Source organism: Mustela lutreola, chromosome 3 (genome assembly GCF_030435805.1).
Source record: "Mustela lutreola isolate mMusLut2 chromosome 3, mMusLut2.pri, whole genome shotgun sequence".
Classification (NCBI taxonomy): domain Eukaryota; kingdom Metazoa; phylum Chordata; class Mammalia; order Carnivora; family Mustelidae; genus Mustela; species Mustela lutreola.
The window spans coordinates 35,934,640-35,956,372 of record NC_081292.1 but is presented as its reverse complement, the minus strand read 5'-3'; the positions used below and the strand labels follow the sequence as shown (position 1 = coordinate 35,956,372).

Genomic DNA, 21,733 nt, shown 5'->3' with positions numbered 1-21,733 from the left:
ATTTTGAAAGCAAAAGATTTTAAGTACCATTATTCTGATTAAAAGCAATAGTTGGCTTTATTTTTAAAAATACAGATATGTATAAGTGAATAAAATAAAAACTACTGCTACAAACAACAAAAACAAATTGTTGTCTATCCCATGTACACATAACAAAAGTGAGCTTATGTTTTTGCAGCATGTTCTATTTTCTTATCAACGTGTCCTGCATAACTTCATTTTGCTAAATATTCCTTTGTTATCTTTTTAAAGATTGATTGATTGATTGATTTGACAGAGAGAGATCACAAGTAGGCAGAGAGACAGGCAGAGAAAGAGAGGGGGAAGCAGGCTCCCTGCTGAGCAGAGAGCCCCATGCAGGGCTCCATCCCAGGACCATGAGAGATCATGACCAGAGTCAAAGGCAGAGGCTTTAACCCACTGAGCCACCCAGGCGCACCCCCCCTTGTTATCTTTTTAAGTGCTGTATTGTGTTACTCCATTAAGTGTGGGTACTAAATTATTATAGCCAATTTTCTAATTTGGGATGTTTGTAATTTTTTTACTATTATAAATAGTGCTATTTAAACAAACTTAAAAATGAATCTTTGCAAATATTCCAGATTTTTTTATAGCCAAATTCCAAAAAATGGATTTCCTAAATTAAGCAGTATGCATTTAAATTTTTTGATACATACTGTTATATTGTCCTCCAGAATAATATTGTACTTATTTCTCTTCTCCCCCCTTAACCGCTGGACATTTATCACCACTAATCATTATGAGTGTTTTTGTTATCTTTATAAGTATGATAAACACAAAATAAAAACTCATATTTGAAAATTAGTTTACTATTAGTGACATTGGGCATTTCTCTATTTCTCTGATTATTAGTGAGATTAGATATTTTAATATGTTGAGGGACCATTTATGCTGCTTCTTTTGTCAAATACCAATGCATTTCTTACAGTTATTTTTTTCTACTGTAGAGTTTGGGTTTTTTCTTAATGTATTACATAGGAATGATATTAACCCCTTGTTATGTGACTTGCAAATATTTTGCCTCTGTGGTCATTTGTCTTTTAGTATTGCTTGATATTTTTACTCCTTTCTAAGATAATGCAAGAATCTTAGAACGATTTTCATGTTTTTGATAACATCATTTGGTCTTTTACTTTTATTGAGTTTCAGATATTGTATATGCAAAACTATAGAATAATTTCAGGTCTATGGAATTATAGTAAGCGTATGGTCCTAACAATCCAGGATCAAGCTAATCTAATTCTTGAGTTGGAGATGATTGGAAATTTACCAATGTGAAGGCTCATCTATTTCCACACTCTGTCCAGATCAGATGGACCTTGCAGGATGCCAAACGAATGCACAGGAATTTACTAGAAGCTTCCTGTTTCAATTATCCTTGTACTCTAATTTTTGCCCCCTTCACTCTGCAGGGCTCTCAAAAGGGACGTTGTAGACAACCTCTCAGGCACCTGCTTTGGAATTAGCTAACACTTTTTTTTTTTTTTTTTTTAAGATTTATTTATTTATTTATTTACAGACAGAGATCACACGCAGGCGGGGGGTGGGGGGCAGGGTGGGAAGCAAGCTCCCCGCTGAGCAGAGAGCCCCATATGGGGCTCGATCCCAGGATCCCGAGATATGACCTGAACAGAAGGCAGAGGCTTTAACCTACTGAGCCACCCAGGCACCCCTAGCTAACACTTTTAGGAGTAAGGCATCTCCACATGCTGGGTTTATGCCCCTCAGTTTCCTTCTTCCTTTAGACATTGGTCACGCCATTCTTCATGGGCTTTTTAGATCTCAGATGCCGTCAAGCAACTGTATTTTATTTAAACTCTGTTCAGTTTTTTTAAGTTTTTTTTCAGCAGTATGATTCATCTCAATTGCTTAGTTTGCCATTGCTGGAAAACTGAAGTTCTTTTGAAAACATTAATTCAGTTGGAATGCATTTAGTTTTAGGGTGAGTTATCTTTTCTTTCCCAGTATAATTCATCGAGTAGTATTTTTATGATCTGAGCTATCACCATTATCATACTGTAAATGATTATATAAATGGTCATATAAATATTTGGGTCTATTTCTGGACTTTCTATTCTGTTCTACCCTTTTGTATATTTTTGTACCAGAACCATGTCATTTACTGAGTACAGTCAATTGCTCTAATTTTATAATACATCTTAATATCTGCCGAGAGTTCTCTTTTTTCTCTTTTACAATTTTTTTTTGCTTTTCTCATTTCTTTGTTCTTTTGAGTGAATCTTAGAATTTTTAAATTACATTCCCCCCCAAAATCTCATTGAAACTTTAATGAGAATTTTAGTAAATTTATATATTAATGTGATAATTCACAATTTTTAATATTTAATTCTTAATGCAGAAGCATGGCATAAAATCTATCTAGACTGGTCTTTCAAAATTTATCAAAGTCTATAAGTAAGTTGTCTTCTATTCCTGAGCTTTCTTAATATATTTCTGTAGATACATTACCTGGGGTTTTTCAAGGAGTCACTGTCTGCTGGTAATGATTAATTTATCTCATCTTTCTCAGTATGTATGCCTGATTTCTTTTTCTTTCTTTTTTGTCTTATTGCTTTAGCTAAAATAGCCACTATCCAGAACAATGTTAAATAGTGATGATGATAATGGACATCATTGTATTCTTTTTATTTTTAAGACTTTATTCATTTATTTGACAGAAATAGCAAAAGCAGACACACAAACGGGGGAGTGGAGAGGGGGGAGGATGGAGAAGGGGAGTGCAGGCTTCCCGCAGAGCAGGCAGCCCGATGTGGGGCTGAATCCCAGGACCCAATCCCTGGGATCATGACCTGAGCCAAAGTCAGATGTGCAGTGGCTGAGCCACCCAGGCTCCCCAACATCATTGTATTCTTTCTGATTTTTAATTGGATTGCTTGTAGGCTTCTCTCGTTAAGTATAATGTCAACTATTGATATGAGAGAGCTATTTCATTGAATGAAGTTTTGAAAATAAATATTGGTGAAAGCTGAGTGATCTCATGTAAAATATAAGATGTAAGATAGATTATAGCTCATTTGCTTCCTATAGCTTATAATTGCCTCTTAGGTTGGGGTATATTAGCTTCTTAGGGCTGCTATAAGAAGATGTCACAAACATTTCTGTTTGTGAAATGTACTTCTTCACAGTTCCAGGGACTAAAATCCAAAATCAAAGTGCCAACAGCCTCAATTCCTTCTGGAGGCTCTGAGGAAGAATCTGTTCCATGACCATCTCCCAGCTTCTGGTGGCCATTAGCAAGCCATAGCGTTCCTTGGCTTATAGATGCTTCACTCCATTCTCTGGCTCTATTTTCTCCATGCCTATGTCTCTGTGTTCAAATTTTCCGCTTCATAGGGAGGCAGCAGTCATATTGGATTTAGGGCCCCCTCTCATCCAGAGTGACCCACATTCTAATTGGTTCCATTGGCAAATAAGGTCACCCTGCCAAATCCCAGGTAGACATGAATTTTTCCAGGACAATATTCAATCCAGTGCAGTTGAGTTCTCCCGAAGCAGCTCTGAGAAGAAGACTCTGTGCAAGTCATTTATCTAAGGAGTGGTGACCACTCTCAGAGGAAGCCAGTAAGGTGGGGAAAAAGCAGAAGGAGCCAAGCAAGGGTGTGTGTGCAGGTCAGCTTTTTTTGGAGAGACGGTGCTTTGACGTCATCAAGGAAGATCAAGCCTAATAAAAATTATGCCTCACAATTGTCTCCATTTGAGGGAAGGGAGCTGAGCTGTTGTACCTCTGGACCATGTTCATCATGAGTTAAAGGTTGCCTGGGAAGGTGGAAAATCCCAGGAACTTCTGTCTCCGAATATGCAGCAAAGTCTTCCAGTAACATGAGGGAAACATTCCAAAGCAAAGTCATAGCGACAAGCTGTTAGAATAAAAACTCAACAAAACTAGGTGAAGGGTACACAGGGATAGTGATGAAGTCCCAGGAAAGTCATCAGTATCTGCCACAACATGTGACTATTTTTGGTGTGAGTAGATTCATCAGTCGGGAAATTTCATCATGCATGTCCGTTATTTTTTCTGGAAATCTGCCAAGGCTACTTAGTGTAGCTTCTAGCATTCTTCCCTAGGTAAGCCTTAGATCCCTCCAGTTTCCCTTCTCCCTAATCTAGTCACCATTTGCAAACAAAGTATTGCAAACCCTGCTTTACTGTACTCACTTATAACTCTTCCCGCATGAGTACAACCCTAACCCTAAATGTATCCAACAAAGCTCTGACGTATGCAGTGACCAGAAGTCATCAAGTAGAATTATTGGCAATGATAAGAGAGCATCAGGAGTGAAGGCAGCCAGCCGAGAAGGAAACAGAAGTGGCGAGAAATAGATACTTTTCCATCAAAATGATGGAGGCAAGGACCTCTCACAAAGCAGGAGAAAAAGAAGCAAGGATTACACAAATTCTGTTACACATCCCCCATAAACAGACACACACGCACACACACACACACACTCTCACACACACTCACACAGCAAACATACCAACAAATGAATCCACAAAATCCCCAAAACCAGAATATGGTAGGCCCAGTTTGGGTCTTTGCTATAATCACTCTGGAATCTAGACATTTTGGAGAACCCACAAGAAGACTCTTTGAATGAAGTCTTGTAAGAAAGCATCCATCTGAAGAGATAAGAAAGGCAGGCTCTCCCAGTGTTAGACCGGAAGTACAATTTTATAGATAGTGTGTCACAGAGCTAGTCCTTCAGCTGAGGGTTGAGTCCAAGTTCAAAGGAAGGGAGACTGTGGGTAAAAAATGAATTGAATTCTTCTCACAAAAAGTGAAATGTGACGATGGGAGCACCAGGCAGCTCTGCACAGGGACCCCTGTAATGAGGGTGAGGGATTCTTCTGAGCAGACTGGCCTGGATACTTCTGTCTGTAGCGGGCATGGCCTCATGTCAGCACAGGGCTCTGATATTTTGTGAGTCCCACAGCATTGGCAGAAGTGGGTGTCAGGGACCCCACAAATAGAAGACGATGTGGCACCATAGTAGGAGACTTTGGGACCATCAGAGTCTATGGTGCCGCCATCTCCCCAGGAAGCCAGGGCTGGAGCAGGAGGGATGACAGCTGGTGTCATGTAGCCCTTATCAGTGAACCCATGTGAAACCATGCAGGAAACCACCAGGAGTGGGCGAAACCAACATTAAAAGAGAGCAGGGTGGAGGGTCCTGTGTTTGTGCAGGTCCCCGGAGAAGCAGGCACCGGACCAGGTGAGATGTTAAGGGACCGACTGAGGACAATACCTGTGAAGGGAAAAAGATGGGGCCGGCGAAGGCAGGGAGAGCCTTCAGACTGCTGCATGTCCGACCCCCATGAAGGGGAAGTTAAATAGCAAGAGTCTTGAATTGCAGGACAGTCCACAGAAGGCGTCAGCCAGGCTGAGGGGAGTTCTGGAGCCAGGGTTGAGGAGCCCTGGGTCCGGCCACACCCAGGAACTCGGTCATGCTCGGTCGCCGGCTGGGCACAGCCCATGGGAAACATGGCCACTCATGACACATGTGTGATGGTAGCCCCACAGAGGCTGCGGTTGGAGCCGTCAGACAACCCTGCTCCTCTCTTCATGACCGCCACAGTCCCATTCTGGCTGATGGTGCCACCACAGAGAGATATATGTCACAGTCCGTGGGGCCTGTGTGACCTACATGGAGAAACTTGGGTTGCAAATGGTTACACATTGTAAAGCTCTTCGGAGCTCAAAGAGTTATACTCATAGTTATCTGGGCTCCTCTCTCCAGAGCTATGCCCTTGTTCCCTCCTGATGCCTGTTAACTCGGTCGCATCTATAGTAGATAATATTAGAAGGCATCAAAGAGATTCTGGAATTACTGATAACTTGTGCAGACATGGTCAGACAGAGAAGTTTGGGCCTCAGAATACCGAAAGATAACAGAATTGTTTGCATTTCTCTAAATGTACATAGGGTTGGCTAGGGCGATAAAAGTGAGTCTATGTGAAGGAACTCAGGTGAAAGAGAAACAACCAACAGCCCAACTCAGCTGCTCAGAATTCTCCAGCTGTTCAGCTGCCTAAGGAATAGAAAGAATGTTTTACATGCCCTAGCTTTTAGAGCACCACTGAGGGGAAGGTCTTTCAGGGGACTGAAAACCTGACCCAGTGTGCATCCGCAATGATGTCTTTTGTCGGGACTGTCAGTTCAAGAATTATTTGTTCAACTGGTGCTTCTGCCAAATCAGGTTGAGCTTGTTCACCAACATACAGCACCTAGGGGTTCCCCCTGGAAGGTGTGAGAGGTAAATATAGGACAGGGGAAAAAAGGAAGTGCCCAGTGCTAGCAACTTACTAAATGAGTTATGTCAAGAGGAGACGACAGCCAAAACCATGAATAGCATCACTATTAAAAAGTTTAGATGAGTTCTTGCCTGACAGATGATTAGCTGTGATTTGAGGGTACCCTGCTTAGGTCTTTAGAGGATGACATCAGAGTGATTGTCCTGTTTGGGTCATAACTGTATCTACTGGGTCCTTTGTGAAAGTCAGACTGAGGGACCAGATGTATATTGGTTCTCATTTAAACATTCTCAAGTAAATGAATGAATGTGAGGAAATTCTAAGGCAGCTGCTGACTTCTAGCTTCCCATCATCACACTTTTGGTGGTGTTGCCAAGCTTTTCATCCAAGAAGACAATTTCGTGGGCGCCACCCAGATATCTTCATCTGCTCAGCTCTAGAGGATCCTGGAGCCCACCTAGGTTGTGAGTTTCTTTTAACACAAACTGTTGGACTAGAGGCAGCAGCACCTAGATGAACAGAGGTTGTGGAAACCTTTTCTTTTTTTAAAAAAAAAGACTTATTTTTTATTTTGGAGGGGAGGTGGGAAGGAGAGGCACAGAAGGAGAGGGATAAAGAGACTCTCCGCTGAGCACAGAGTCCAGAGGGGACTCTATCCCAGGACCCTGAGATCATGACTTGAACTGAAATTAAGAGTTGGATGCTTAACTGACTGAGCTATCCAGAGGCCCCTGTGGAAATCCTTTTCAAACCCGTGATTCCAACCCATAGACATGGAGCAATTCTGGTTGAAGAGATGGTTGGGAGAGTATTAGAGATTGAGTATAGACAGCATGTCACCCATGCCCATCTTCTTTCACTGTGTCTAGTGAAGTCCTCGAGAGCCCTCTTACAGGGCATGTGGCAAAGGAAACAAATGTATTTAGAGTTGTTGAATTGGATGCTCTTGGACTGTAAGATTACAAAATGCCACACCATACCTGGCAATCAGAGTTTACTGGTGAATGTCAATGGCCTTTTCTGACCTGGACTTTAGACTTTAGACTAATAGACTTTAGAGTCAGAAGATTCAGATTCTGGTGTTGACTCTTGACACTAGTTTTGTAACTTTGGCTAAGAAATTCTACAAGTTTCACTTTCCTTGCCTTTCTGATGAAGAGAATAACATCTCCCTCAAGGAACTCAAAGTGAGTTGCCCACATTGCCTTGGCCAAGAAGGGGTAGTCTTGCCCACACAAACATTCTGACAGCCTTTTGTACCTTGATTCCCAACATCCCCCTCAGGGTTCCTGTCCTTGGCCATTTGCTCTGTAGATACCACTGCAGTCCAATACCAGTGTTTCCTGGGACACAATCCTGATATCACCCTTGGACTCAACCTACCATGGCTAAAAGGCATCAGCACTCCTTGGTCTAGTTTTGCAGGATGCTGGCTGCTGGAGAGGAAGGCAGTAAGTGGGCCTCAGACTCTAAGGCCTGCTTGGTTTCTGAACTAGCACAGTCAGCCTTCCTACTGGGACTTGGATTCCCAGCACAACCCCAGCTGAGAGAACATGCAGTAACTTCACCCTCCAAACCTCCTGCCAGTTGAAATCAGGCAGCCTGACCCTTCACTCCAAATAAACATCTGTCTTGACTGTAAGCCACAGGGGGAAATCTTTAAGTCTGCAGTGGACAGTCTGCACAGAGAAGACTAATCATTCAAAACCAAAGAGTAAGAAGTTGGGCTCATCCCGAATGAGTCCTGGCTGCATAGAACAATCAGAAAAGTCACCAAGGAGAATCTACTCCAGCCATGATGCAACATGGGCTCTGAAGAGGCAAGAGGTAGCCTGAGAGTCAGGAGGACAGGGCTCCTGTCTTGGCTTGGTTAGAATCCAGCTGTCACCATAGCTCCTGCCTTCCTCATCAGTAAAATGAAAAAGTTGGATGAAGTCATCCCCTGGTCTTTATAGGAAGGACTCTACAAATGCAGGGATTGAGTTACATGTATTATTTATTCCTCAGTGGTGCCCCTCCCCCAGCCCCATATGGGCCGGTAGGAAAGCCAAATCTTCCAATCTGGCTTATTTGGGAAAAGAGGCCCCTCAGTTCTTAAGAAATTGAGTAGAAGCAACACCTTGGCCTTATCACAATTTATGCTAAATGATGCACCACTGATCTCCATAACACATGTTCTTGTAACTCCTGATCTCAGGAGATAGGCTCCTTTCTGTTCATTGTGAGGGAGTTAGCAGAAGTGAAAGGATGTGGGTAGCAAGTAGTAGGGAAAGCAGGTTCGTCAGGCCCCATCACCGTGGGTGCCTGGGAATTCAATCCGGGGAATATCAGATAAGTAAACAAATCTGTTAATGGTAGGAAATGGAGCCCAGCTCTGCAAAATAAGAAGAGACTGGGCCAGATAGTAAAGGCCCCTTTCCTTTCCAGAGGCCATCATTTCCATCTTCTTGCTGATAAGGAAGAAGAGACAGGAGCCTACGTTTTACCTGGAATACAAGGTGGTACTGTAATCACGTGTTCCAAATGTTGGGCAGCCCGACAGGAAACCCGAATAACAGAAATTGGCAGAAGGAAGGTGGGAAAGCAAGAAGCCAGATCCCAGTGATTCCAAAGGAGAGAATCAAAGGAGCCAGAAGGCATATCTCCTCTGGGATCAGCACTGAGAACTCTGGGGTTGGAGGAGGTCCCCAGCCAGTGGGGAATGCCCAGTGGGTCCTCTCCAGAATCTTCCTTGCACCTGCATCCTGTCTCTTAGCCAATCGGAGGAATTTCAGGACAACTCAAACCCATCTCACCGCTGTTTGATCAAATCATTTATGTGAAAAGTCTTCATACTGTGCCTGCCGCATACACTCCTTATATCATCAGGCTTGCTGTGTTTCAGCCTGCCTTCAGAATATTCTTGTATATTATAACTAATTATAATGACCATAATCATGATCTTCACCCAAATAGCTAAGTGCTGGAAACTCTCCCACGCACTTTGAGTATATTTTATTACTAGGGTAAGTATTATTATCACTGTTTTACAGATAAGAAACCTAAACCTCTAAGAGTTAAAGTAATTTCCTTGAAGTTACAAGGCTACTCAGTGGTGAAGCTGGAACTCTAACCCAGAATTACTGGCTCCTATATCCATATTTTTAGTAAGCCCGTATCCTCAAAGAGGCTGGACGATGCAGTCAGCATCGAGCAGGGGGCATTCGGTGAGAACTCACTAATTCTCAGATCACCCACACACGTTCTGTCAATAATCTCATTTAAATATTCATGGAAGCCTACAGTGTAGGTACTATTATTACCATTCTTTTAAAATTGTTGTTATTGGGGTGCCTGGGTGGCTCAGTGGGTTAAGCCGCTGCCTTCGGCTCAGGTCATGATCTCAGGGTCCTGGGATCGAGTCCCACATCAGGCTCTCTGCTCAGCAGGGAGCCTGCTTCCCTCTCTCTCTCTCCCTGCCTGCCTCTCTATCTACTTGTGATCTCTCTCTGTCAAATAAATAAATAAATAATCTTTAAAAAAAATAATAAAATAAAATTGTTGTTATTGTTACAGAAGACAATGAGGCTTCAGAGTTTCAGTAATTTACCTGGGATTACCTGGGAATCCAAGCAGTAGATTTCAGATGCAACCCTGGGCAGTCTGACTGGTACACTCATGCCGTTAGCCACGGGGTTATATTTAGAGAGAACCCTTCCAATTCACGGATCCAGCAACATGTGCTGCGTGTTGACAGGAATCAGAATTTCCAGGGTGCATCCCGTCTGTTCTGCAAGTTCAATTTCATATTTTACCTGTTTAGGGCTCTTCCCACAAGGGAGATGTTTGGTACCCAACTGATCACCAGAAGTTTGGATCTTGGGGCAGTTGCTTCACTCCCTGATTCGTGCTTGGGCTAAATAAATAAATAAATATTTACAGCACATCACCAGTAACTTCCCAGGCAAAGGAAATTGTCTTGTGTGGAGTATAAGATGATGAGCTTTACTTCCCCACGAAACTTTGTATAAACCTTCCTAAAATCGATCCATGGCCAACTCCACACTCCATCCTGCCAGGCCATGAGTCCTGTCATTAGTAAAGGCCAGGCTCTCAGAACTATGCTGGCTCTTCTACGGAGAGCCTCTGTGTCATAAAGGGCTTTAGGATTTTCCAGCGCTGAATTTCTATTTGACCACAAGTTCTAATCTGTTCCAGGCTTCCTTCCCCCAGTCACCATGTCCAGACCTCCAACACTTTTGAAAAGCTCCACTAAAGCGGTTCTAATGTTCACCTTCATTTCCTTCAGCGAGTTTGGAGGTAAGTTTCCAAGAATCTTATCAGCAATGAAAAATCTTGAGCCGGTTCTGGTGTGATCCGCCCACTTCCCAAATCCCCTACTGGAATCCATCGTAATCTGATTCCAGATTTAAAAAAAAAAAAACAGAACAGTGATTCTGGTCCTTCCATACAAGTAAAGACAAGGTGCTCCAAGGGCTTCCCAATTTCTTTGTCCTATCTATCTCTTGTGTTACACGTTATCCATTGCCATTTGAGGAAGAAGTTTCTTTTGCTTCCTTCAACTTTTGTTTACTGTTCATTGTGTTTGTCCCTCTGGATGCTTCCAAATGGCCAAATGTATCTTTCTAGAACTATGTTTTTTCTTTTTGAACCAAAACTTGCCCAACCTTTAATTTCCTCGTCCATCAAGCAGCTGGACTAAATTAGGGCCAGCAACCTTTTAAATGTAAAAGACTATAGTATTTTAGGATACGGTCTCCATGGCAACAACTCAGCTCTACCCCAGTAGTGTAAAAGCCACCATAGACAATACACAAGCAAGTGGGAATGCCTGTGCTCTAATAAAATTTTATTTATGGTCACTGAAATGTAAATTTCATGTAATTTTCACCTTTCCTGAGATGGTATTTTACCAACCACATCAAAATATCAAAGCCATTCCTAGCTTGCCCTTTACAAAATCAAGCAGTGGGCCTAAACTAAATGCTTCTAAATTTCCTCCTTCTTCCAAGTACCATGGCATTTTAGAATTAGAAGTTATCATATCCAGTCACCCTGTGTCCCACAGAAGGAAAGAGTGTCCCCGAAAGGCAAAGGGACTGACCCACACTTACACAGCATGCAGGTGAATGATAGTTTGGGACCATCACGGGAGTCTGTTGGCTCACAGTCTGGGTCATCCCTACCACTGCGCCCTGCCTACAGCATGTAGATAGACCTCCTGGGTTCCACTTTTTTTTTTTTTTTTTTACTATTTTATTTGTTTATTTGACACAGAGAGAGAGAGAGAGAGAGAGAGAGAGAGATCACAACTAGGCAGAGAGGCAGGCAAAGAGAGAGAGAGGAGGAAGCAGGCTCCCTGCTAAGCAGAGAGCCCAATGCAGGGCTCAATCCCAGGACTCTGAGATCATGACCTGAGCCAAAGGCAGAGGCTTAACCCACTGAGCCACCCAGGTGCCCCCCTGGGTTTCACTTATTAGCAGAGGAGATTACTTTAAAAAATTACAAGTTATAGGCGCCTGGGTGGCTAGTTGGTTAAATGTCCAACTTTTGGTTTGGCTCAGATCGTGACCTCAGAGTCTTGAGACCAAGCCCTGAGTCGGGCTCTCAGTGTGGATTCTGCTTGAGATTCCCTCTCCCCCTTCCTCTGTCCCTCCTGCCTGTGCTCCGCCCCCCTCTCTCTCAAATAAATAAATAAATCTTGAAAGAAAAAAAAGTTACAACTTAGGGTGCCACTCTTTACTCTTTCCTGGAAATTTTATATCCTAGTATTTAAGTGAAAATGTAACTTTGAACACTTTATTTTAATAAATGTATAAAGTACTCTCTTGTAATAAAACTCTAAAGAATTTGTGAAGCATATGCTTTTTATCATTGCTGTTATAGTTTGGGTCAAATTAGACAACAGCTTAAATCAACATTTGTGACACTTTGATTTAAAAAATAATTAATTAAGTAAATGTATCTAGAAATTTCTCTTGGGTGTTTTGGACTGAATATCCACACATAGACACATGAAGAAGGAAAAGTTTTGACTTGTCCCCTCAAAGACTGGTAATATTAGCACAACTAAATTAAAAACTACCTTAGATGAGCTGTATGGGACATGCCACCTCTACCCTCCAGGGAGACCTACAAAGAATTAGTGACAAAAGCCTTGTTGTTACAACAAGACTGAGCCAATCACAGCACAGCCAGCCTGAACGAGGAGGCCCTATTATAAAATCTATCATTCTCCAGCCAGATAGATTGACCAGGCAATAAGATAGGTCATCGAAAATGCCACATTTTCCTTTCTCTTTTCTTCTGCTAAAAATGGATAAAGTGCTTTGGAGATCTGTGTGTGTGTGTGTGTGTGTGTGTGTGTGTGTGTGTGTGTGTGTGTTGGAGGGGCAAGAGGGCAGCTGTTTTAAAAATTCAATGTTCTCCCTTCCCTTTTGGGTGACCAGGAAAACAGGAAGCTGAAGTTGGGAAAAGAGGGAATTTCATGAAATAACAGCCTAATAAAACAAGTTTTGAATGACAGTGGAGGGAGAAGGAGGTGGCCCAGAAAGAGAAGACTGTTCCAGCAATTCCCATCTGGAACCTGGCTTACACTTCCCGATTCATCACACAAAGCCTATAGTTTCTTAACTCCCAGGAGGGGGGTCCCTGCCTTAGCAGCCAGTCCCAGCGAGTGAGCCAGGGAGAGACAGTATCGCCAAGAGAGATAACAAACACCTCAGGTAGCTTTGCCGACAGCCCACATCTTTCTGTGGTCACACCATTGTGAACTGCAGGCTCACTCACCTTTCTGAACCCTTCCCTGAGGCTGTCTGCACACCACTGGGAAGAAGAGGGATTAGGGGTTAGAGCAGCACCAGCCCCAGATGATGCAAGCTCAGATCTCCATGTACCAGACATAAGGCTGATCTCATACCTAGTCAGGCCGCGGTGATTCAAGGATTCAGCAAAATGACCTGAAGCCCCCAGTCAGGAGACTGGGATACATTCTTATACGTAGAACCTGATTTTACAGGTGCTAAACCATTACCTCTCTACTCCCCAGACCTTTGGAGAGCTCAAGGCTTTATTCCACAAAAGGAAGGGATCCAGGCTTACTTTGCAGAGTTAAGAAATGATTGGCTTAGTTTTTTTCTCTAGGGCCAAGAGGCCCTTGGCCTTGGTTTACCATCTTGAATGTGGTAGCCTGCCTTGTCTGTTCCCTCAGCCACACGTACCACCCAGTCAACACCTGGAAAGGAGAGTCTGGGCACCTTACATCCATTCAATCAGAAGTCCTAGATTTTTTTTTTTTTTTTTTTAACTTTCTGCTCACCTGGCTGCATTCTGGGACATCTTTGACCTCTCACCTCTCAGTGCTGTCTTCCTTTTCCTACCCACTTCTAGATCTGGGGACCGTGATTCATATTTGCTCATTCATTTGTCATGTGTTCCTGCCACCAGTGTTGGACGCCACCGTGTGCAGACATGGCGCCAGTGCTGGCGGAGAGCGAGATAAAGAAGGTGCCGGGGTGCTGGGGACGGAAAGCTTAGCGATGAACAGGACAGCTGAGAAAGAATGCCCAGTACTTTTACAGCCCTTCCACGTGGTGAGTGCTACGAAGGATATCAACTCACTATTTATAGAGAGCCCACAAGAGCCAGGCGGGGGACCCAGTGGTGATCCTAAGGAGACCCTCCCACCCCTGTTTTCATGAAAACAGAACATTAATTAAAAAAAATAAATCACACTCATGAATGCCACAAATACAGTCGGAGTGTCTAGCAAGGGAACTTAGAGTCCTGGTGGCTTCTGGGAGGAAATGTTGTTGAAGCAGAGACCGAAGGGAAGGTGGGAGCCAATAAGACCCCCCTAGCATCGGGCATGTGCTAATTAGCGGCCATTCACTGAATAGTCATATTTCATATGAAATAAGTAATTTGCATTTCTTTGATAACTCTCTGGTCCTCTGGGTGGGGGTCCCCACTCATATTATTCTCACAGTCATTGGCTCTATGGGAAGAACTTATTGCTAACGTGCTCTCTCCGCCTGAGCTAATTACTACCCACAAACGTAAGACGAATAGTTAATTTATATTTTGGCTTCTGGGGTGGATGTCTCACTACTTTGATGAACTTAAACCCAGAGCAGTTCCATCCTTCCTTGGCCTCTGTGCAAGCTGGAAGATTCAACTGGAGGAATCGGCATAGCCTGATGGATTTGTAGCAATAGGAAGCTCAGGGAGTGACAGGTGCACAGAAATGTGGCCATGCACTCAGGGCACCACCTGGGTCACAAGTCCTCCTCTCCTTCCACTGCTTGTTCTTTCCAGTGCTCGCTCTCCTGAAACACAGGACAGGCTCAGGGAGCTCAGAAACACTCCCAAGCCCCAGGAACACAAAGTTCTTGTTTTAGGTCATCTCCCAGGGGGTGTCTCTGAGCAAGCCACTTAGTGACCTATTGTACCTACCTAGAAAGAAGAGTCCTAGGACAGCCCTGAGCTGATGTCCCAGAACGTGGAGGAGAATCCTCATTAAGATAATTTGAAGGCATTTAGCAAAGATGAAGTTCAGGGTCAGTTCTCAGTGGCTCGTAATAAAACCCTGGAGCTTTTAGGAGAGCTCTTGAGTAAGGGAGGAGATGGGTAGCAGGAGTGGGAGGGAGGGCAGGAGACTGTCACCTGTGCTCCCTGGGACGACATGGCCCAGCCTCTTCTCCCATTATTTCACAGCAGTATTTCTGCAATGGGAACAGGCTGCAAGAGCTGATCCTGCTCAGAGGTCATCCTGTTCTCCTGGGTGTTATTGAGAGGCTGTAATTCATGTCCCAGCCAGCAGGTGGGTGTCCCCTTTGATGCTCACAACCACATCCTCTGATGGCCTTCCCGGGCCCCAGTTCCTTTTATACATATGATCTGTGATGATTTGAGGGCCTCACAGAAACTACTACCCAAACTGCTCAGATGTGAGCTGTAGGAAGAAGAGTTGTTTTAAATTAACTGCATAGGGGCGCCTGGGTGGCTCAGTGGGTTAAAGCCTCTGCCTTCGGCTTGGGTCATGATCCCAGGGTCCTGGGATTGAGCCCCGCACCCGCTCTCTGCTCAGTGGGGAGCATGCTTCCCCTCCCCTCTCTCTGCCTGCCTCTCTGCCTACTTGCGATCTCTGTCTGTCAAATGAGTAAACAAAATCTTTAAAAAAACAATTGTCTGCATAAAATAGCCATGTTTTAGAAATAAAATAGAAAAAGAAGGGGGAAAATACCCATGATCGCATTAACCTAACACACAACTATTCTCATTTTGATGTATTTTTCCCAAATACATTTTTTACTATGCTATGATCATGTGCATTAAAATCAGTGTTCTATTTTGCTTTATGCTTCTATGTGGTCGTCATAATAATCAATTTGAATGGTTAGATACAGTTCATTGAAACCACAACCATATTTATCTTATTTGCTCCTTATGACTTCACATTTTCTCATACCCAGTTGTCCAGTATGGCTCCAGTATAGGTCCAGGAAAGGGCCCTGAGTCACGTGGTGACTCTGCTGAAGGCTGACTCAGGTCAAGCATGCCTTCTTGGGTATCTGGAGTGAGGCTATCACATCAGTCAGGCAGTGCTCCATATTGTAGATAATAAGACTGTTCTGGACCCTGGATTTGCAAAGTCAACAGGAATCTTTCCCATTTCTCATGTCTACAGGTTCTTGCTTCATGTTCTGTGTACTTCCTTGAACACATGGTGGATGGAAATGGCCACTCCTTAGTTCCTTGGTTCAAATCACCATTCAAGAGACATTCCTAGACTGACTTCTGTCCTTTAATCTCTACTCCAAATTCCAGAGAGGGAATCTTATGCTCCAGTTAGGCCTGATCTATCTCTCCTCTCTTCTGTCAAATACAAGCTAGGAGGTAGAGCCACTTGGTACCCACTAGAGGTCTACAGTGTTTCTACGATGAACACTGGGTCCCAGCCCCTATCCCAGGCCATCCTTCCAGCTGTGTCCTGCATCCTGTTCCTTCTCAAAGTCATGACTCCTGCAACCAGCCCAGCCCTCTCTTAGGTCTCTGTTTCTGCATCAATCATGTCATTTTGGGGGTCAGAAAACACATGCTAGTATCTTTTGATTTAAATAACAAACTTCCCAAGGCGCCTGGGTGGCTCAGCGGGTTAAAACCTCTGCCTTCGGCTCGGGTCATGATCCCGGGGTCCTGGGATCGAGCCCCACATCGGGCTCTCTGCTTGGCAGGGATCCTGCTTCCTCCTCTCTCTCTCTGCCTACCTGTGATCTCTCTCTCTGTCAAATTAATAAACAAAATCTTAAAAACAACAACAAAAAAAAACCCCAAAAAACAAAAAACCAAACTTCCCTTGGCTCCATGTCTTTCTCCATTTAATACTCAATCCCTCTGCTCCTATTAGCTGATAAGATTCTCAGAAGAGTTATCTCGATTGCTGTATCCAGCTCCTCATCTTCCATTTTCTTCTCAGGCCCTTCCTCTGGACTTCATCCTTCCAGTACCACTAAAATTACTGTGGTGAAAGTCACCAAAACCTCCATCTTGGCATATTTCTACTCTCCTCTATGCCAGCCTTTCAGAACTATTCCATACAGCACTCCTTTCTCAAAATAGTCTCTCCTCTTGGACTTGAAGTTACCACATGTAGCAGATGCTCTGGTGTGTCTCTCAGACTCCCCCAACACAGCCAAGCAACTCATTCTTCCAGTGGACAGCTCGAGGCTCAGCCCGTCTCTGGGAATTGCTCTCAGATGAACAAACTACCTTGCCCAAACTTAAGCCCCTTCCCAGGGAGAGCCCATAGCCAGGGACTGGTTGATGTGAGCTGATATGAAGGTGCCCGGTTCAGGCCTCTTGCCTCAATTTGGGACAACTCTACAGGTCCCTCCCAGCTCCAGAAGTCTCAGTTGTGCTGGACAGACTAAAGCTACTGCAGCATCACATCTTAATTTCTCCCTCTGCCCAATCCCGCTTCCCTCATTTCCTTGAACATGTCGTTCCTGAAATCTCCTGAATCTCCATCTCAGGATTTCTTTCCAGGGGACCTGACCTAGGAAAACAAAGTCTCCTGGTTTTCCTCTTACCTCCTTTTCCGCCACCTGGATGTCTTCCAAGTTCATTCCTGTACATCTTCATTCCTGGTTTCTTCTCTGCCTCAACAACTTAAAAACACAAAACAAAACACACAAAAAACCTTTTTCTTTCTTCTCCTCCCTCCCTCTGTTCTCTCTTTAGCCTTCTTCTTTGCTGTGTTTGTATTATCTGGTTGTTACACAGGTGCTAAATAGAGAACTGATAAGACAGCAATCCCAGTCTACCAGTTTTCTTTAGAAATCACCACATTCTCCAGTGGCTGTACTCGGGTTGTCTGAAAGCTAAGGGAGAGAGAAACCGCAGGATGGATTTTATCCGCTGGGTCAAGTGAAATGAGTGTGGCAATATTTATTCTTCCATACTTGGTTAAGTAAATAGTATGAGTCCACGGGCACCTGAGCGGACGTGATAAACAAAATCAAACCAGGAATGATGAAATTATGCACTTAGCTGCTATTCTGCTTTAAGCGCATCTCATTCTTTCTCTTAATTCTGTAATATAGAATTAGATAGAATGACAGACTTACAGAATTCTATAGAATTCATTTCTATAATAAAGAAGAAAAGGACCAAAAGTTTGAATTTGCAATGGCTATAAATTTCCAGTGGGGCCAGGGGACATAGAACACTTTGTCACAAAGAACTTCCCAAGCTGAGGCATCAAGAGGAAAGTGGCTTTCTGGACTATTATGTACAAATGAGATCACGTAGCAAATTAGGAAATATCTGTTACCTACGTAGGGCTCCCGTGCTCTGCCCATTGCAAGTATGCGTACAGGTCGCGTGGATCTCTTTGCTCTGGCCAAGGCACCATGGCTATGTAAGATGCTCACATTAGAAGCAGCTGTGTGAAGAGTATAGGGGAAGTCTCTAAAATTAAAAGTCTCAGTAATACCCAGTTCAGTCTATAAGTCCGGTTTGATTAGTCCCTCTGGGATGCTGAAACTGGGTATTGGGTGACTCCAGCCATTTCAGGCTATTGCTGTGAATACTGAAATCAGAGAAAAAGGTCTTCGGGCAGCAGAAAGCTCTCATGAATTGATGGGAAAGGCGGAGGCGTCCTCAGGCCCGCTCACAGCAGATGTGCACAAAGATACTGAAAGGACTGGAAGCTGCTGAGAAGTACCGTCCATAGCAGGCAGTGCTAGAAGCAAAAGTACTGATAAGTGCCCCGTTGGCCAGGGACATTTGGCGTACAGGCAAACTGAACCACATGTTTCATGGAGTATGACTGCATTATAATGCATTTCAATGGAGGACATTCATGAGGATACTCTTGGATGACAAAGAAAGGGTGAAGTTATTTTTGTCTCAGACAGACCATGCTTCTTAGAAGGTCCTGCCCAGCTCTGCTCACACACTCTCCATCCAGGAGAAATGCAGTGGGGAAGGAAAAACATGGGCTTTGGAGGTAACATCCCACACCAACCTGACCTTGGGCAAAGTCCTTCATCCTTTTGAGTCTTCGTTTCTCCATCTGTAACATGATAGATAATCCTACACAGGTTGCAGTGAAGATTCTGTATTAAAAATCTTTATAAAACAGGGAGCAAATGTCTGGCATTCCAAGGGCATGAAGGGTTCAGGAGGTGACAAATATTTATTTGCACACCTGACTGTGTGAGATTTAGGGTTGATGCTCAGATCAGCTGTGGCACTTTGGAGGTCCCTCGCTGTGTGATCCCTGGGGTAGGAAGAACTGATATGGGTCAGGTCAACAATATTGTCAAGTCCCAATGACGAGAGTAAAGCTTATGGGCTGAAGAGCAAAGAGGTTAGGAGCCCCGGCATCTTTGTGGTCTTGGCTTGACTCTGAGTCATCTTTCCTCTGCATTCTTTCTTACCCGTGAAGTTCCCATGAGGCTGTCAGAGAAGATGGGTCTAGGACTGCCATTACCCACCAGCTCTAAGATGGTAGTGGGTTGCTCATACCAGCTCTCTTCTGAGCCTTCAGAAGAAGTACTCCTCCTTTGGATTAATTGTTTCTGACCCTTTTCACCATAAGAGTGATCAGATCCAGGGAGCCATGGAGGCCATTAGCCTGATTTTAACTGAGGTCAAAAGAGACCTCTCTGCTCTATGAAGTCCATCCTCATTCGTCAGAGCCAAAGGCTCCAGGTGGTCATTTGGTGCCAATGTCTGGAAAGAGAATCTTACCTACAGAGCTCCTTCAGAATCCTCAATGTGGAAAGAAGTAGAGGGTTATTTCCTGACTAACATGGTTCCTTGAACTTCATCAATCTACAGACATTACTTGATGTCCTAGAATGGTTATCTTTTTTGCTGTCCACATCCCTGGTTTGGGCTGAGCTCTGGTTTACCAGTGTTCCCATTCTATCCTCTAAGTCTTGCTGCAAAGAAGCTTGTCCCAGCCTCGTGTTTTGTGTCTATGATATAATGTCCTGGCAAGAAGTGCATACCCTATGCCTTAGAAAGATAACTTTTCAAAATGGCTCAAAAGACAAGGACTGACAGTCAAAGAAGAAAGTGCCAGATATAATGAATATTCATGTATGTAGATGTCTTATGGATCCAGATGTTACTGAACACACAGTAGCCAAGCATATTTTCCCTGACTAGGGAAAGCATTGGCAATTTAGAGGAGTTGCTCAAATTCTTTGGAAAGTACCTATCATTTCCCACTTCTCACTTTGTTACTGATTTCCTGAGTCCCTGCTCATATGCCCTTACCTTCTCCACCACCTTCTGGGACTTAGAATTGAGGTCAGGTCAGTCACTTCCCAACATGCTTAAAACCAATTCTCAGCTGCCAGACTCTCATTTCTGATCACAAATGTATATCATCTTTTCAGGTCTAAACATGATAATAATAATAAGTAAGATTTTGTTGATAGCAGTGTTATGGTACCACAGAACCATCTGTAAAAAGAGGTCAAAATCCAAATGCACTGGCCATGAAGTTGTGACTCTTGTTTCCTCTGGAACTGCTAACATTCAGCTTATTTCTTTTGAAGAAGGACGGAACAGGTTTGCATTCATTTATCACCTTGCCTCTCCCCTGTCAGATCTATCCTTGTCAATGTCCACAGGTATTTCCTCCTTATGTTAGTGGCTTCCTCAGCCCTGTCAGTTCCTTTCATTTGCTCTTTTTCCTTCATGTTCATCTTAACAGTATCACCCCTGTCTCTCCACTGAACATAGTTTCTGAGCTCTTTGGCCTTCCAGATCCTCTTGCCATCACCCACCTCCCCCTGACCCGTGGGCACCATGATAACTAGTCTGGAAGGGGTAAGTAAATAGGCTTTTCTCTCTCTCTCTCTCTTAGAGGCAAGTGTAGATAATGATGGAGGGAGTCAGGAATTCTATTTCAGCCAAGCAACAGGCAATTGTCTGTGCACATTGAAAAGGTGAACCCAGGGAGCATGAGTAACTCAGGTTTTGATCTCATAGTCATGAGTTCAAGCCCTGTGTTGGGTTCCATGCTGAACATGGAGGAAGAAAGAATGAAAGAAAGAAAGAGGAAAGAAAGAAAGAAGGAAGGAAGGAAGGAAAAGAAAGAGAAAGAAGGGAGGGAGGGAGGAAGGAAGAAAGGAAGGAAGGAAGGAAAGAGAGGAAGAGAAAGAAAGAAAAAAAGAAAGAGAGAAAGAAAAAAAGAAAGAGAGAAAGAAAAAGGAAGGAAAGAAATCTGAACCCTATAAAAGGCTTTAGAGCATCCAATCCCACAAGTATAAAATCAATCTATGGGAGAATCCAACTACAAACATAAAGAAATCATTTTGGTTTTTGTTAAGGTGATAAGAAGAGGGGAAAATGGACAGAACATGCTTGTCTTTAGCATTCCTTTCTTCACCTTCCCGTATCCACTCTTCACAAGATTCAGAGCTTTAGCTCAACTCCATTCTGCCTGCCTAAAAGCTGGACCAGTGGGATCACTTTCACAATAAAAACAGAGAATCCAAACATGTGGTAGTGTTTGAAACAGAGGAACAGGTTCCTAATGGAGAATTTAAAAGATCCTAAGTGTTGATTTGAATTAAATATGGACCATGAAGATGGGAACCAGGCTTTCCTAGCCTACTTAATTATTGCATGCTGACTGCTGCTGATATCTTCTATGTAGCAAACCGGCCCAGGGAAGGGTAACAAGTTAGACACATGTAGAGACATTCCAGGGTACCAAATCATTAAGGTGGGACTTTCTGAATCTTTACCCATTTTCATCTTGTTTCCCCAATCTTCAGATGGGTGGATGGCCAAATAAATGCAAGATTCCAGGTGCTGGGGAGAAAAATATGGCTAAGCCACATTTCTGCCCCTGCAGAAAGCAGGCATTTTCATGAGAACAGATTCAAGAGAAAGAGCTCAAGACAGGACAACCACA

General features: G+C 43.6%; 1 long non-coding RNA gene across 1 annotated transcript in view; it reads right to left on the bottom strand.

The window, feature by feature from the left end:
• The window catches only part of LOC131826536 (uncharacterized), a 35,931-nt gene extending 14,864 nt beyond the window's left edge, over positions 1 to 21,067 (bottom strand). The window contains exon 1 of the long non-coding RNA XR_009351637.1: positions 17,382 to 21,067. This is a non-coding gene — a long non-coding RNA (uncharacterized LOC131826536). The remainder of the gene's footprint in view (positions 1 to 17,381) is intronic.
• Between the last annotated feature and the right edge of the window lie 666 nt (positions 21,068 to 21,733).